General features: G+C 38.2%; 1 protein-coding gene across 1 annotated transcript in view; it reads right to left on the bottom strand.

Annotated features, from left to right (window-relative positions):
- Positions 1 to 18351, bottom strand: part of LOC122801175 (calsyntenin-2-like) — a 2452991-nt gene that overhangs the window by 829013 nt on the left and 1605627 nt on the right. The window lies entirely within an intron of this gene.

The following is an 18351-nucleotide window of genomic DNA, read 5'->3' as shown; positions in this document are numbered from 1 at the left end:
GAGTTAGGAGAGAAATGGCTTCTGGGAGTACTTACAGCAATATATAAAGAAAGATGTATCCTAAATGACTGCAGAAAAAAAGCATAATAGTGCCAGTGTACAAGAACAAAAGGGACATTCACAACTGTGGGCAGTATAGAGGTATCAGACCCCTGTTACAGTGCATGAATGTTCTAGAGAGGGTGACTGATAAACAAATACACAGGGTAGTAGAAATTAAGATGGGAGAGGAGCAGTTTAGTTTAGATCAGGATGCAGCACAACTGACCTGATGTTTGCAGTGAAATAGACAGTTGAGAGGTAGTTAGAGATGAGGAATGAGTCCAACTGGGCATTCTTAGACTTGGAGAAAGCTTATGAAAAGGTCCCAGGAAAGCTGATTTGGGTGGTGCTGCAATGAATGAATGAATTCCAGAAACACCCACTGAATTAGTGCAGGCTATTTACAAAGATCCAATAACACAACTAAAAACAGAGTTGTTACTCAAAGTGGGGTTCCCAGTGGGAGGGTGTATGCATCCAGGTTCAGCTCTTTCCTGAAGCTTTTGCATAATACTGGTGCTGTTAAGAGTAATAACATAAATGGGTCTCTGATGTTGAGTTTGAGTCAGATAACATCTCTGTTGAATGGATTATCTGTCAAACAAACTTTTATAGACAACAGACAATGACTGTTGTGATCAGACCTTCTTACTTAAATTATTAAATTTGTAAGTCTGTCTCAGACAATATGGAATGATAACTGTACATTTTGTTTGAATTAAATATTTCTTTTCAAAATTTAAATTTATATCTCTCTACAAGTGTGCCACCTACACTGGCATAGGTAGGTAAAGCCCTGATTATTACCTAGGTCACCTGAGGTTAATTAGTAGCTTGCACACCTCATGGAATTGACATGGGGAGGACAGACATGCCTAGCCTGGGAAAGGAGAGCTACACTGCATCACTGAATGTCATAATACCACAAGAGAGGACTGCCAATAGTAGGACAGCTCAGGATCAGGCATTGGACTACTAAGCTCCTGTGTTGCTCCCCTCACTGCAGATGCACATGAGTATGTACATATACAGGGAAGGCATGATAACAAATCCAAAGTTTAGAAGAATTTTTAAGCAAAGGTCATACCCAATCAACAAAAACTTAAAATAAATGTAGAAAATATGGCTTGACAACCATGGCTTGAACACACAAAAGTTTATTACAAAACGTTATCAAAACAATAGATACATAGGTTTCACAGTAACAACCACTTCATCAGACCATAAAATAACCTAAAACAAGAGAAGTTTAAAATATACAATAAAACCAATAAAATCCAAGTACAATAATCATGTGTGATCAATAAGCAAAAAATGTAATGACCCACCTCCTCATGTCCATTCACAAAAACTATTAAAAAGTGCTAATACTATGGCCATTTATATTCCCTCCAAATAACACATGACAGAAAGAGATATACCCCATTTAACAGATGTAGTAAAACTCTGAGGTTTCAATGAATTAAAGAGCATGCCTTAAGCACTTGTTTTAAAGAAACATGTTCATTCAAGCCTGGGTATTTTTCAGTTCATAACTCTAATATGCACTTACATTTACTCTTTTCAGCCTTATTCCTTATGTCTCTACCTCTTGGATTTTCTTTCATTATTTCTAATACCAGAAACTTAAAAGAACATTATCTACTATTTCAACAATATGTTGAGCTAAAGCATTCATAGCCTTGCAGTTCCTAATATCATTGGCATGTTCTAAAATCCTTTCTTTTAACATACAATTGGTTTTCCCAACATAAAAAGCATTGCAAGCTATACACTTAGTGTAATAAACCACGTTTTTTGCTTTTAGAGTCTTCTCAGTTCAATTTTATAATGTAAAGATGGGTGGATAACATAACTGCCTGTGTAGATGTACTCACAAGCACTACAGGAGCAACACTTAAACATACCTACACAATCAGAAGCAGCAGAACTACTAAATGATATCTGATTTGTATAACAAAGTCGATGCTTTAAAGACATATTGTTCATAAATGAAGAACTTGGTGTGTCATTTAGGGCTTTCTTCAAATCATGATTCGCCATTAACACTGGACAATTTTTCTTTATGATGTCACAAATAATGTTCACATCACTGGAGTATGTTAAAGGGAGCCTAACAACTTGTCATTCTCTAGTCTGTCTAAAATTATTAGGTTCTGCAGGGGCACTTTCAGTCAAGAAAAGTTTAGCTACCGTATCGCTCAGAGAGCGTACTTCTGAAAAGCAATTGGCTATATCATATTGGAACTAGTTAATCCTAAGAAAAGCTCATCTAAAAGATTATCTTCATTGTAAACTCTCATAGCTCTTAAAAACTGATCTTTCATTACATTTTTAGGAGTATGTCTTGGACGCATACTAGTTTTATGTAATAATGTATTCTTTTGTTCAAGATTTCTTATACAACCTTATGTTAAAAAAAGCCTAGTTCATTTCTAAGTGTTATATCTAAAAATTCAATTGAAAACTCAGAGAACCTATAATTAAACTTTAAAAAAGTTGTAGTTGTATGAATATACTTTATAAATTCTAATAATTTCTGTTGAGTATCTGTCCAAATTAAGAAAATATCATCCACGAAGTGCCTATAAAAAACACTGTTTTAAAAAAATGGATTTCCTTGCAAAACAACTTCTGATTCCCATTGTGCTGACACTAAATTTGCGTAGCTGTTTGCACAGGCAATACCCATTTCTATGCCCACTTTTTGTAAATAGAAATCAGAGCCAAAGATAAATTGTTTTTCAGTATCAGCTCTAATAATGCACATACAAGTCTTATGTTATTATCGGAAAAACCATGGGGATACGACAAAAAAGTCTAACATTTTCAATGCCTTCATTGTTTGGTATAACCGTAAACAGAAAATATATCTAAAGTCACACATAATAAATTATTCTTTCTCTCTGTATTATTAGACAAATTAAATAATTAATTTAAGACATTTTTAGTGTCCTTAAGTACAGTTTCAACATTATCAAGAATTGGTTGTAGTGTTTTCTCTACGAAAATAAAGAGAGGTTCCATAACCCACCCATGGCTTGACAATATAGGGTGCATAGATTGTTTAGGTAAATCCTTGTGCATCTTGGTTAAACTGTAAAGACTAGATATTGTAGCTTGTTCAACAATGAAATAATCAGTGCTCTTGTGTTATCAAAGTTGTTGTCAGTAAATCATATAGAAATAAATGTACTTTCTTGATTAAACCTGTGACTTTGTTGTTGTTGTCTTTCAGCTTTTCCCGGTTAAGGGTCGCCACAGCAGAACTACGGTCCACTAATGATTGGCAGTAGATTTTGACGGATGCCAAGGTGCCAGCTCGACGTTCAACCTTCAACGAAGGCATGCCCATTTACGCATGTCTTTCGAATGCTCAGCCAACCGCGGGGAAAGCATGCAGACTCCACACAGAAGGCACTCCTCGCACTCCAGCCAAGAATTGAATGGGAGAACTTCTTGCTGTGAGGCAACAACGAAACCTGTGACTTGATATTTTAAAATGGCCATATAGGTGGTTTTATCTATAAGTAATTCAAACATCTGTTACAAATAAAATTCTCTGTCCATTACTGCTATCCCTCCACCCATATCAGCAGGATGTATCTCTAAATGTGAAGCTTCTTGTAATTCTGTTAAAGCTTCTAATTGGCATGATGTTAAATTATGAAACGACTGTTTATGTCTCTCAGCCAAAGACTGCCTGATTTCTTCTTCACATAGCCCAGTAAATACTTCTAAAGAGGATGTATATTGGGAAAAAAGTACTTGGTTTTCTGAAATCATTGTGACTCATTATGTTGAGGAAACATTAAAGAGAGTGAAACATTTCTAGCAAAATTTCTCAAATCTGTTACAGGTATGATTGCCTTATGGGAACACAGGTGACAGATTTCCCCCCATATGAAGTGGAGATTGATTTTAAACATGTCCTCAGTGTTAGGAATCCATAAACGGTACAAAATCTCCTTCAAGGCTGCTTGAATGATACCTTCACCACAGATAGCCTTCACAATGGTGACTGGGAATGAATGGGAAGCAGTGGTAGCTTCATAGCCAGCAGGCATGATGGCTATAAAAAGTATGCAAAAGTTTAGATGTCACAGATTATGAACTTTTATTACACAAGTGTATTATCCAGTTAAAGCAGTTTGTTTCTGTATGTACAAAAATATTTTGTAGCAATTTTTATTGAAAGCATTCTTAATGGCACTATTGTTATATATGTACAACCATTACATATACTTTGTTTACTAGCTAAAGTTAATTTATCTCAGTGAAAAATGCCACGTATGTAAAATAAATAATCAAAATGCTCAAGCTGTTGTAACTCATATGTAAAATCAGTGAAGGAAATGATCATGAGTCTTTCCAAAAAAGAAAGTGGTGACATGGGGTACTAGAGTACTGCTCCAAGGGCCTTATGGACAGGCCATCACTCTCACCAAAACATATGGTGCACAGATTTTAATGTATATCATTAGCTTGAAATTTTGACCAGTAGCCCAAAATTGCAAGAATAACCTTTTTGTTGTTATAGATGGTGGCAGGGCTCATTGCAGATCTTAAAATCAGTTCTTCCTATTGAATAGACCAGAACAGGAGTGCAATGTATCCAGTGGACAAGCTCAAATTTAAATTAAAATCAAGGAAATGAACATCAGTGAATTAGTGCACAAAATATATTATGTGATGAAGCCCTGTTGCCCCAAAAGTGATTCTGCTATTCTTTATAGGAACTCAAATTCTTTGTGGAATGCAAAAATTCTGAAAAGGTCATTTGTAAGAAGATTTCAGGACATCTTTGTAAACAGGCATAGTTCTGTATGTTGGAAAAATGTTTCATTAGAATCAACTCTGCCCAATTTTCAATATCAGGAAGATCAACTCTCTTTTATTCTGGTCCTGGAAAATATCTCCATTTTACTTCAGATCAGCAATGCCTGCAATAGAGAACAGTCACCTTAGCTTAGCTCAAATACAGGCTCCCCATCATAGCGACAACCTCTAAAACACCTCATCCACTCTACAGTCCAGTGAAAACATAGTCCGCCAATTAATTTCCAAATTCTCCCTGTGAAATACCACTGCACTGACCTCTGCAAAGTCAGATGACTCCCAATCACATACAGAGTCTAATTACTCCCAGGGTTTACTCTTTTCAAACTACTTCAACAAGATAGGTTCCTGTCTCTTGTTGCCATGCTCCATAATAAAACCACCTCCTTACAATATCCACAATTTCTCCCAACTGACTCCCTTATTCCTGCCCTCCCAAACCAAACTGCAATGTACTTACCACTCCTTCTCAGTTTTGCATCCAGCTCTGGCAATATCTTCCCCCCTCATATAAAACAATCTTTCCCGACTTTGAGCACAGCCCAAAAGAAACTGTCATCAGTAATTTGGCTGCTAGTGTTTTTCTGCTTAACACATCACCTAGTTCCTCACCTACATCAAGTCTACCCTCTGTTCTCACCTGCCGCTTAACTCCATTATTTGCTACTAAAATTAATCCACATTTGTTTTTCTGTTATTTAACAACATTGCTCATTGTTTCAGTTGTCTGTTGTACTTTGAACCTTATGTGATTACTCTTGAGTTTGAGAGTCAGTTGTGTTTAATTTATTTGTGAATTTCTTCACCCAAGCTGTGTCTCCTTTGATCACTGCACTACCCCAGTAAAAGGAAAACTTTCCTAACTAACTAAAATTGCATGCATCCTGTCTTAGCATTTTTGTTTGTAGGTCTGTAAAAAACACACTCATCTGTGTGATACTCCCTGTGCAGAGATAATAGAATGTTATCACATTTACTGCTTACATCTGTGCCTCTTCTCTGCAATATTGCATGTAGTGAACTGCAATATATTCCTGTAACATCCAATGTAAACATAAAAGAAGAAGAAAAGAAGGACTGAACTGAAAGGATGAGATGTTGTTGTCAGTCTTTAGGTTGGATGTGTTCAACTTGAGCTCTCAAAAGTACTGTAGCAAGTAATTAGTACTTAACAGAAAAAGGTAATTATGAATGGGTCACGTGCCAGTCTATAGGACCAGAGCCTAGGTACAGGGGTTGAAAGAGGCATTCTGAGAACATAGCTTGTAGCTCAAGTTGGTGACTCAGGAATAACATCAAGGAATATTACAAAGAGGGTCTCATGCGTTGCTAGTGAGCCACAGTGTAATCACAGGATGGCAACCATAGGCTAGCATACAAATGACTTTTTTGCTGTGGTCTAGGATACTTCTATGGAATGATAGGCAGGGAGTTAAGTAATACTTAAGTAAAGCAATGAGTCTCTGACAACATACACATCTAGTTTTTCTAACTGTATAACCAAAGATGATGAATAAAGTATTCAAGAATGTAATGATTAAAGTAGATGCTGTTGAATAAAAGTTTACAGACCAGTAACTGCAAGATGAATGCAGAACACTAATCTTCTGCTGAAAAGGCAGATGCAGCTCTTGACAGGTATAGTCAGACATTTTAGAACTATATGCTAACTTCCAAAATGCAACTTCAGCCAAAAGGTTTAGCTTCTCTTCCCTAATTCTACATAGTACATGTTTCTGGATAGTATACTTTTTAAACATTTCACTACTTAAAAAACAAATTGTGAAATGAGGGGATTAAGCCAAAAAAAAAAAAAAAAAGAAAAAAAATACCCAACCAGGCATTCTAAAAGTATAGCCAGTTAATGAAATGTATACCCCAAAGCCATGATAAATATGACATTTTTTAAATTAAAATTGTGGCACAATTTTGTGCACAGTTCAGATTACAAATTTACTGTATTTTAAAAAGTGTATACTGTTGCATAGAAGTCATACCACTAGCTATGCAAATGTCTGTTCCACAGAGGAGTAAAATGAGTTAACTAAGGTAGATGATGAAGGAGTATTAGGGCAGAAAAATCAGACCTACAGCTAAAAGACGTGTAGGAAAGCAGAGCCAGACAAGGGATAGAAAAGGTATCCAGCCACTCATTTAAATGCTGTCAGGTGGTCACGCTAATTCAGAGAATAACTCAGCTTGAGAAGAATCCCTCCTTCCCATGGGTTTACTGGGTTGACCTGATTGTGCTAATTTGCTAAAGAGTAAATAGGCGGTAGCATTTAGTGGGCTATAATATGTCTGACAGGCATTTTGATGAAAGCAGATAACAGTGGAGAAATACAATCATGAAGGTTAGCTAAGGAATGGGTAAGTGACTGATAACAAACAAGACAGAATGTACTGAATAACAGATTAACACCTATGTGGTGTGGAATGTTGCACCTTTTACAGCCTGCACACATCCTTGCATTCCAAAGCATTTTCTGAAAAATCAGCTTAAAAAGCATAAGGTAATCAAGGCTTTCCTACTGCAGAACATCCTGAATTAACCGTCTTAGTGTGATTTTATTAACAGATCCCTGCCCTTTCTAATTCTGTCGATTATAATCTGGTAGATCCTAGGTTAAAAATTCAGACCCAAGAATGATCTGGATGCCATAAGGAGCTAAGGGTGTTAATTGGAAGAATACAAAAAAGGTACTATAGGCTTGAATGAAATATGTGTAATCTGAAGTGTAAGCATATAATGTATATCTTTAATGTTCTTTAATAAAGCATTCAATTTCATACCAATGATGGTCTGCATATAGGTTCATAAGTAGCTTCTAATATACTGGCCTTCAAGAAATTTGACTGCTGTAACCCCATCTTGATTGTTGAAGAGAAGTTTATTCCATAATCATGGACAATAATGTGCAATCTATCTATCTATATATATCAATCTATGGTGTCTTTTTTCTGTTATTAATATTTAATTGAGGTTGTAGGCTCCTCAGCCTGCTGATAGTTCCCTTGCAGTGTATTTCAAACATAAACTTTAAAACTGAACTTGATTGGGCATTGCCTTAAAGATCTGACAGAGCTTAGCTTACCCTTGTGACCTTTCTCTTATATTCAGGGAAATGTGGCTTATGTTTAATGGAATGTATTCATGGAAACAGAAGTTAATGATAAACAGTATCGTACTATCCTCAGCAGAATCATTTGAGCCACTGGGGATAATAGCTCATGCTGTTTTCATAAGTTTGTCATTTTTTTTTTCTCACTGATAAAGTCTAGAAGGATGACAAATGCTTGACTGAGCCTACATTTATTTCTAAATTAATATTCTGGTATGACAATAACTGTTAATTACAGAGAGTATAACCAAAGGGTAAAAAATAAGACAGCAGAAACCACAGGCCTCAGAAGTGCCACAACCATTCTTTTTATTGTTTCTTAGGATCAGTTTAAAACACCTACTTTCTTTAAAGTAGCAGACAAACCCATTTTATCTTTAAAAATGTTTAAAATTCTTATCACTTAAAGTTTACTCCACTGACCCTCAAGATCTAACCATAGTTTAAGTATATACTTTACATCGTTTAAATTTCAAAATTAAGACCTTTCTCTTATATTCTCGGAAATGCCTAGCTAATAAACAGAAGGGAAGGTTCTTCGGTTAACTTGACTGAGATGATTCAAGCCCAATCACTTTGGTCTCATTCCTCCTGTTGGGCATACCATTAAAATGCCACAAGGTATGCCTTGAGGTACTGTCTTTGGCATCACTGTGGATTTGGCAACTGCCATCATCCTGTCAGATGGAGCAGCAGCAGCAGCAGTAGTATGAATCAGTTACTCTATGAGTGAGCACAGACGTACTCCACACAAATTACAGCCCCTGCCGGAGGGCTGCCATTCTCTCTAACTAGAGAAAAAATGTCCTTGGCTAATGCCCTTTCAGGCACTGTAGGGTATAACTTAGGACCCTTTATGAGAAATGGCATATGCTCTTTACACCAGCATATGTCTACAAAATTATACAGCAAAGACTACCGATGCATAATAATGAAGGTTTATTGAGGGAAAGGAAAGTATAGTACTGCAAGCAAACATCCTACAACTGTAGGTATCCAAATGATAACTGCTGCAGTACTGCAAGTAAACGTCCTACAACTGTAGGTATCCAAATGATAACTGCTGCAGTACTGCAAGCAAACATCCTAAAACTGTAGGTATCCAAATGATAACTGCTGCAGTACTGCAAGCAAACATCCTACAACTGTAGGTATCCAAATGATAACTGCTGCAGTACTGCAAGCAAACGTCCTACAACTGTAGGTATCCAAATGATAACTGTTGCAGTACTGCAAGCAAACATCCTACAACTGTAGGTATCCAAATGATAACTGCTGCAGTACTGCAAGTAAACTTCATACAACTGTAGATATCCAAATGATAACTGCTGCAGTACTGCAAGTAAACTTCATACAACTGTAGATATCCAAATGATAACTGCTGCAGTACTGCAAGTAAACATCCTACAACTGTAGGTATCCAAATGATAACTGCTGCAGTACTGCAAGTAAACTTCATACAACTGTAGATATCCAAATGACAACTGCTGCAGTACTGCAAGTAAACTTCATACAACTGTAGATATCCAAATGATAACTGCTGCAGTACTGCAAGCAAACATCCTACAACTGTAGGTATCCAAATGATAACTGCTGCAGTACTGCAAGCAAACATCCTACAACTGTAGGTATCCAAATGATAACTGCTGCAGTACTGCAAGCAAACATCCTAAAACTGTAGGTATCCAAATGATAACTGCTGCAGTACTGCAAGTAAACTTCGTACAACTGTAGATATCCAAATGATAACTGCTGCAGTACTGCAAGCAAACATCCTACAACTGTAGGTATCCAAATGATAACTGCTGCAGTACTGCAAGTAAACTTCGTACAACTGTAGATATCCAAATGATAACTGCTGCAGTACTGCAAGTAAACTTCATACAACTGTAGATATCCAAATGATTACTGCTGCAGTACTGCAAGTAAACTTCATACAACTGTAGATATCCAAATGATAACTGCTGCAGTACTGCAAGTAAACTTCATACAACTGTAGATATCCAAATGATAACTGCTGCAGTACTGCAAGCAAACATCCTACAACTGTAGGTATCCAAATGATAACTGCTGCAGTACTGCAAGCAAACATCCTACAACTGTCGGTATCCAAATGATAACTGCTGCAGTACTGCAAGTAAACTTCGTACAACTGTAGATATCCAAATGATAACTGCTGCAGTACTGCAAGTAAACTTCATACAACTGTAGATATCCAAATGATAACTGCTGCAGTACTGAAAGTAAACTTCATACAACTGTAGATATCCAAATGATAACTGCTGCAGTACTGCAAGCAAACATCCTACAACTGTAGGTATCCAAATGATAACTGCTGCAGTACTGCAAGCAAACATCCTACAACTGTAGGTATCCAAATGATAACTGCTGCAGTACTGCAAGTAAACTTCGTACAACTGTAGATATCCAAATGATAACTGCTGCAGTACTGCAAGTAAACTTCATACAACTGTAGATATCCAAATGATAACTGCTGCAGTGCTGCAAGTAAACTTCATACAACTGTAGATATCCAAATGATAACTGCTGCAGTACTGCAAGTAAACTTCATACAACTGTAGATATCCAAATGATAACTGCTGCAGTACTGCAAGCAAACATCCTACAACTGTAGGTATCCAAATGATAACTGCTGCAGTACTGCAAGCAAACATCCTACAACTGTAGGTATCCAAATGATAACTGCTGCAGTACTGCAAGTAAACTTCATACAACTGTAGATATCCAAATGATAACTGCTGCAGTACTGCAAGTAAACTTCATACAACTGTAGATATCCAAATGATAACTGCTGCAGTACTGCAAGTAAACTTCATACAACTGTAGATATCCAAATGATAACTGCTGCAGTACTGCAAGTAAACTTCGCAACTGTAGATATCCAAATGATAACTGCTGCAGTACTGCAAGTAAACTTCATACAACTGTAGATATCCAAATGATAACTGCTGCAGTACTGCAAGTAAACTTCATACAACTGTAGATATCCAAATGATAACTGCTGCAGTACTGCAAGTAAACTTCGTACAACTGTAGATATCCAAATGATAACTGCTGCAGTACTGCAAGTAAACTTCATACAACTATAGATATCCAAATGATAACTGCTGCAGTACTGCAAGTAAACTTCATACAACTGTAGATATCCAAATGATAACTGCTGCAGTACTGCAAGTAAACTTCGTACAACTGTAGATATCCAAATGATAACTGCTGCAGTACTGCAAGTAAACTTCATACAACTGTAGATATCCAAATGATAACTGCTGCAGTACTGCAAGTAAACTTCATACAACTGTAGATATCCAAATGATAACTGCTGCAGTACTGCAAGTAAACTTCATACAACTGTAGATATCCAAATGATAACTGCTGCAGTACTGCAAGTAAAGTTCCTACAGCTGTAGCTGTCTAAATGATAACTGCTGCACAACTGCAAGTAAACTTCATACAACTGAAGATGCCCAAATAACTGCTGCACTATTGCAAGTAAACCTTCTACAGGTGTAGCTGTCCAAATGATAACTGCTGCAGTACTGCAAGTAAATATCCTACAACTGTAGATATCCAAATGGTAACTGCTGCAGTACTGCAAGTAAACTTCGTACAACTGTAGATATCCAAATGATAACTGCTGCAGTACTGCAAGTAAACTTCGTACAAATGTAGATATCCAAATGCTAACTGCTGCAGTACTGCAAGTAAAGTTCCTACAGCTCTAGCTGTCTAAATGATAACTGCTGCACAACTGCAGGTAAACTTCCTACAACTGTAGATGTCTAAATCATAACTGTTGCAGTACTGCAAGTAAACTTCCTATAACTGATAGATATACAAATGATCACTGCTGCAGTAGGCTAACCTATATGGGTTATATTCTGCAAGGAAGTCATAGATTGTTACTAGGCTAACAATAAAGGGAGCCTTTCTAAGTCTAGCAAAGCTTTCCCAAAAGAATAATGATGTCCTGCATCCAAATAGGGCCTTGAAGGCCAGACATTTATAAGCTACCTCTATCCTTAAGGGACATGGGTGCCTGACCTGGTGTAAATTTCCTATTCTCTATCCACTGGTCTAGGTCATGCTTAAACTGGGAAATAGACAAACTCAGCTTCACATGGATGGGAAGCCTGATCCATAGGAGGGGCAATCTCTGGAACATGTCTGTCTCTCCAGCATATTCTTTTTAAGTCAAATTCAGGTCCCTAGACCTTCTATTTCTGGTATTGTTTGACTTATGAATATGCAGGAGATTCACAACTGTGGGATCCATGCATGCCTTGTAAGCCAGGCATAAATTACCCCTCATCAATTTATAGGAAACTAAGTAGAGGAAAAGGTCTTTAAGGCGCTCTGCATAAGGCAGGTTTGTACACTCTGCATTCTTTTTGTAAGGAACCTCTGAGCTTGCTCTAGAATGTGCATATGCATGTTCAGGTACATACCAAAAGAAGCACTGTGCTCTATGGTTGGTTTGATAAGGACAGGGTACATTAGGATAATGAGCTCTTTGGATCTAACCAGTGCCTACACCACCTCACACTTGAAAAACTCCCTCAATCACATCTGATGAATACCTGGCTATGTCCTTGTATTACTTAAACTTAAGCTCTCCTACCTTTTCCTCATCATATCCATTCACCAATACCAAGTTAATCACTGTAAACCTCTATTGGACTAAAACCCTAACAGCCATCCATTCACCAATACCAAGTTAGTCACTATAATTCTCTATGGAACTAAAACCCTAACAGCCATCCATTCACCAATGCCACGTTAGTCACTGCAATCCTCTATGGGACTAAAACCCTAACAGCCATCCATTCACCAATACCAAGTTAGTCACTGTAATCCTCTATGGGACTAAAACTCTAACCGCCATCCATTCACCAATACCAAGTTAGTCACTGTAATCCTCTATGGGACTAAAACCCTAACAGCCATCCATTCACTAATACCAAGTTAGTCACTGTAATCCTCTATGGGACTAAAACCAATACCAAGTTAATCACTGTAATCCTCTATGGGACTACAACTCTAACAGCCATTAGCTGAGTCTGTAAGTAGCTCCTAATCCCTACTGTTTTGTAACTTCTCTGACTGCTGAGAAGTGTCTTGTCTGCTTGCATTTTTAATGTGAATATCTGATTGCTTTGTTATATAATGTACATGTTTGTTGTACTATTCTGTATAAAAATATTTGTCTCTTGTTTAACTTGTACTACTCTGCTTAAAAATATTTTTCTCTTGCTTAACAATGTGGAGCTTTTCTCTCCAGGTCTCCGCTGTAAATGGACTTAGTCCATTTGGAATTTCCCGATTAACAAATGTAAAATAAATAAATAAAAATAAATAAAATTCCCTTACATATAAGTTGAGCAACATAAAAGGATTTCCTCACCACCGTGGCAAACATGTGGTTGAAGGAAAGGCTACTATCATATGCGCATACTCAGATCCCTGACCACTGGGTCAATTCTTAGGGGTATATATAACAGCAGTCTAGCTTCCAAAACTGCAAAACCAACACATGAAGACACAATACAGGCAGAGGGAGGGAGGAACTACTGCAGCAGTGATCATTCGAATATCTACTGTTATGGTAAGCTTACTAACACAACCATATTATGTTCTTCATATTGATTACTGCTGAAGTTGCGTACGTTTTAAGTATAGATTACCATAGCTTACAAATTTTAGGAGGTGAAAAGAAAATAATCCAGGAGCTGCTAAGAATGGTCCTAGCAAAGCCTGATATAGACCTGGAGATGGAATCAAGCATACAGTGCTTTGTTAAATTCTGTACAGAGGACCAAGTGGCTGCTTCTAGGATACTTCTAGAATCCAACCCTTTCTGAAAAGCTATATATCAAGCCAAGGCCTGGTAGAGTGGGCCTTGACCCTGCCAGGAATAGGTCTGCTATGGCGAATATAAAAAAAAGTAATAATAGCTTTAGACTGTTTTGACACAGGTGGCTGTTCTTTTGTTCACAAGAAATGAACAACTAATCTGAAGATCTGAAAGATTTAGCTCTGTCTAAATAGTATCTGGGTTGTCTATGGACATCAGGTATCGAGCATCCTTTCTCCCTCATTTGAGGTTCAGGAAAGAAAACAGAGAGATGGATAGTTTGACTTAAAGTAAAAGCAGATACCACGTTAGGCATAAAAGGAGGATTAATTCTCAAAGAAAGTCTGTTCCTGAGGAAATGAGATAAGGCTGACTCACCATTAGAGCTTGCAACTCAGATAGCTTTCTTGCAGAGGTCAGTGCAATCAGTAAATTTTTTCCATTTTAAGAGCCTCAAGTCAGCTAGTTCAAATGGAGCAAATGTTAGCTTCTCTAATACTAAATTAAGATCCTAAGGAGGGATCACCAGTATTCTTGGAGGCCTCTTATGCAAAATACCTTTCAAAAGCATTTTAACATGAGAATGTATTGAAAGAGGAGGATTCATGGGCAGAAATGAAGAAATGGCAATTAAATGAATCTTGATGGAGGAGTAAGAAAGGCCATATGATAGTAACTCATACAAATATTGTAAAACCAGAGAAAAACTAACCCTGAATGGGTGCCTGTTATGTTATTGGCACCAACTACTAAGCATTTTCCATTTGTTAATACATTTTTTGTTTTTTTAAGAGGAGGTTTTCTTTCCTCTATTAGTAACTGCTTCATGTCCTAAGTGAACAGATGCCTGAAGGGGATTAAGATACTATCACTAAGGCAGTCAGTTGAAGTTGACTGGGGTCAGTGTATCAACTGCTGATCTTGTGTGACCAGGTCCAGTCTGTGAAGAAGCTTGTTGTAATTGCTTCTGGCCATTTCCAGAATAAGGGAGGACTATGGTTGCCTGGGCCACATGGGAGTCATCACAATGATCTTGGGGGATTCCTTCTGAATCTTCCGAAGTACCCTTGACATGAGTGGAGAGGGTAGAAAAGTATACATCAACATTTCTGTCCAAGGAAAAGCAAAGGCATCTGTCTTCCAGACCTTCTTGCATGAAGTCCTGGAGCAGAATCTTGCCAGCTGATTGTTAAGAGAGGAGGCAAAGAGGTCTACTTGAGCAACTTCCCACAGATGGATCAAATCATGGAAGATTTTCTGAAGTAGTTTCCATTTTTGAGGTTCTGCCACTGTCCTGCTAAGCTTTTCTGCCACACAGTTTTGCTCTGACAGAATGCTGGATGCCTGCAGAGTGAGATTGTGCTGTGAATCTATATCCTAAAATAACACAGCTAGTCTGCAGAGGTGGTACTACCTGGTTCCCTCCTTGCTTATTGGTGTACTGGGGACAAAAGATGACTGAGAGAGCTGAACGTCTTCATTAGTGCAATTATCTCTTTTGTATTTATGTGCTTGACATCTGTCCTTGGTGGTCCCATGCATCTTGAACTTTTATACCTCTTGAAACTGATCTCCAAGCAAAGTTTGTAGAGACCAACTGCTTTGGAATGGGGGGGGGGGCTGGATTTAAGGATATTTGCTGTCTCTACCAAATTATTTTCCTTCAAACGAACCCTAGCACTTGGAGTTGAAAGGACAAAGGATGCTGGTACTAGGACCAAAGAGACTTCAGATACCACTGTATATTTCTCATGTGGAGTCTTGTCAGGGGTACCAGAGAATCATAGAGGCCATGAGACCCAAAATTTTGAGGTATTCCCTCTCAGTGACCGAAGTCTGAGTCGAAAACCTTAGAAATAGGTTCATAGGTTCATAGGTAGGTACTAGGCTATTGGCCCTAGGGCCCATACAAGCCTAGCCAAAAAGGTACCCTGGCTTTTGCCACCCAAGCAAATTATTTTCCTGTGCCCCTGTCAAGCAGAACCACAGAAATGATCCCAGGGGTGAATTTCCTATTACCCATCATATTACCAATCAATATTTTTCTTGAAGAGTGCTAATGAGGAGCTCTGTTTGACATAGATAGGTAGTCTGTTCCAGAGTATGGGAAGTCTCTGGGTGAGGAATCTAGCCCTCCAGCATGTTCTGTTTATTGTGGTGACAAGGTTTAGGAACCTAGAGCGTGTAACTCGGAGGGACTGGGATTTCTTTAAGTGGAGCATGTCCAACAGCTCTGGGATTTACATAACTTTGTATGATAGGCAGAGATCTCTCTGAGTAGGCGATATGTGATGGAGTAATGCTGGAGTGTTTTGAGTCGGTCTGCGTAAGGCATCTGTTTGAGGCCAGTAATCCTCTTTGTGAGGTATTTTTGTGGTCTTTCCAGTTGTTGTAGATGTCTTGTGAGGTACATACCAAAAGGGGCGTTGTACTCTACAATGGGTCTAATGAGTGAGGTGTAGAGGGGAACAATGACCTCTTTTTTCTGGATGAGAAACCCTTTGTGATGAGGTGTGCCATGTGACCACTCTGGTGATGTGATTATCAAAGGAGAGACTACTGTCCACCTGTGTCCCAAGGTCTCTTATCACACTTTCGGTGTTAAGTAGACTACCGCCTATGTGGTAGTTCATGGGTACAGAATTTTTACCAAAGGGGATGAAAATGCACTTTTTGGCATTGAGCTTGAGACCATGGCTTTGACACCAGGTATCTGTGTAAGTGAGGCCCTTTTGTAGGGTGTCCACATTGTTAGGAGTTTTGATTATGGCTCCTAGTTTGCAGTCATCTGCGAATTTAGTTAGCCAAAGACCTTCTGTGTTAGCCTGTACTTCAGAGAAGTAGATACCAAACAGGAGAGGACTCAGAACTGAACCCTGTGGTACTTCACTTGTCACTGGTCTGAAGTCTGATTTGGAGTCTGCTACTTTCACAGTGTGAGTTATGTCAGTAAGCCAGTTGACAACCCATATTTTGACATTGGGATTTATACCTAGTTTAGTGAGTTTATCTATAATTCCAGAGTGGGAGATGGTGTTGAACACCTTGATGAGATCTAGATAGGCTGTGTGAACTACCTTACCCTCATCTATGGCTTTGGTGACTGCTTCAAAGAAGTCTATCAGGTTTAGGAGACATGATCTGCCTTTTACAAACCCGAACTGTGTGGGGTCCAGAAATTGGAGATCTCCAATTTCTTTGTTTATGAGTTCCATGATGATACATTCCATGGCCTTGCAGACGAGGCTCGTCAGGCTAATGGGGCGATAGTTCCTGGGGTCTATTGTGGCCCCCCCCTTTGTGGAGTGGGATAACTGTTGCGGTGCACCATTCAATGGGCACAAAGCCTGAGGTGAGGCTATGATTGAACATGGTACTTAGGTGGGGTGCCAGTTCATCTGTGGTTCGTGTAGATGGCAGCTTGGGATGTTGTCAGGTCCCATGGATGCTGTGTTCTTGGCTTTGGAGAGTGAGGTTTTTACCTGTGCAGCCATGATTACAGGAATTTTGCATTCTTCCAGTATAAAGATGAGCCCTTTAGGGGGTGAGGAGGGGGTAAAGTTAGCAATGAACCTATCTGCCAGGGTGTTGACAATATCAGTTGGTTCTGTATATTTAGTGTCATTGTGCTGCAACTCAGAGCAGATATGAGTGTTACCATTGAGATTCTTGACATAGCTATAGAAAGCTTTGTGGTTGTCTTTAGAATTAGTGGTGATTTTGTTTTCATAACCAGCTTTGGAGGATTTTATGAGGGATTTCAGCTTCTTACTGAGGCTGACCAGGGAGTTCCTCCAGTCGTGGGATTTTACTCTTTTTTGCAACAGTTTCTTTCTTATGTTGTAGTGTTTGCGCCAAGAGGCTTAAGAATCTTGAAAATGCCATCATATGGCAATACTTATAGTGACTTATTAATGCAATGGCAAAAGCTTAATTTAAAATTAAGCGCAGACTATATGGCTCTAATGAATACCTTTTTTGAGCCTATAGAGAATGCACTACTAGAAGAAATAGAAGTACTAGAACAAAGAATAACATCTATGTCTTGCTTTAATGAGCTAATAGAACTTTATCAAGATTTTTTAACACGTATTCAAACACTAGACTTGAAATTGCAGCAAAGAAAAAGAACTAAGCTACAAAGAGATATGTTCGATTTTAAGCATAATCAAATCTTCTCTTGGCCAAGAGAAGCACCTAAGGGTGTTGTTAATAATAAGAAGATTCAACCTAATATTCAAAGTAACAAAAAATCTAATACGTTAGATCAACTGGATACATTTGAATCCACTAATGTAATATCTAAAGATTCCACGCAATTTGCTGCAGTTTCTAATCCTGGTAGGATTAGTGCATCTGTTACTTTAAGAACTGCTGAAGCTGAAAGAAGACAAGATACGCATGTCAATGATGACGACATTAATAAAAATGATGCAGTACGCCCTAGAGTGAAAACCAACATGGCGCCGGAATTAA

Source organism: Protopterus annectens, chromosome 4.part1 (genome assembly GCF_019279795.1).
Source record: "Protopterus annectens isolate FY-2018-M chromosome 4.part1, PAN1.0, whole genome shotgun sequence".
In the NCBI taxonomy this organism is placed as follows: Eukaryota; Metazoa; Chordata; order Ceratodontiformes; family Protopteridae; genus Protopterus; species Protopterus annectens.
The sequence above is the reverse complement of the archived record's forward strand: the minus strand, read 5'-3'. Positions and strand labels throughout refer to the sequence as shown.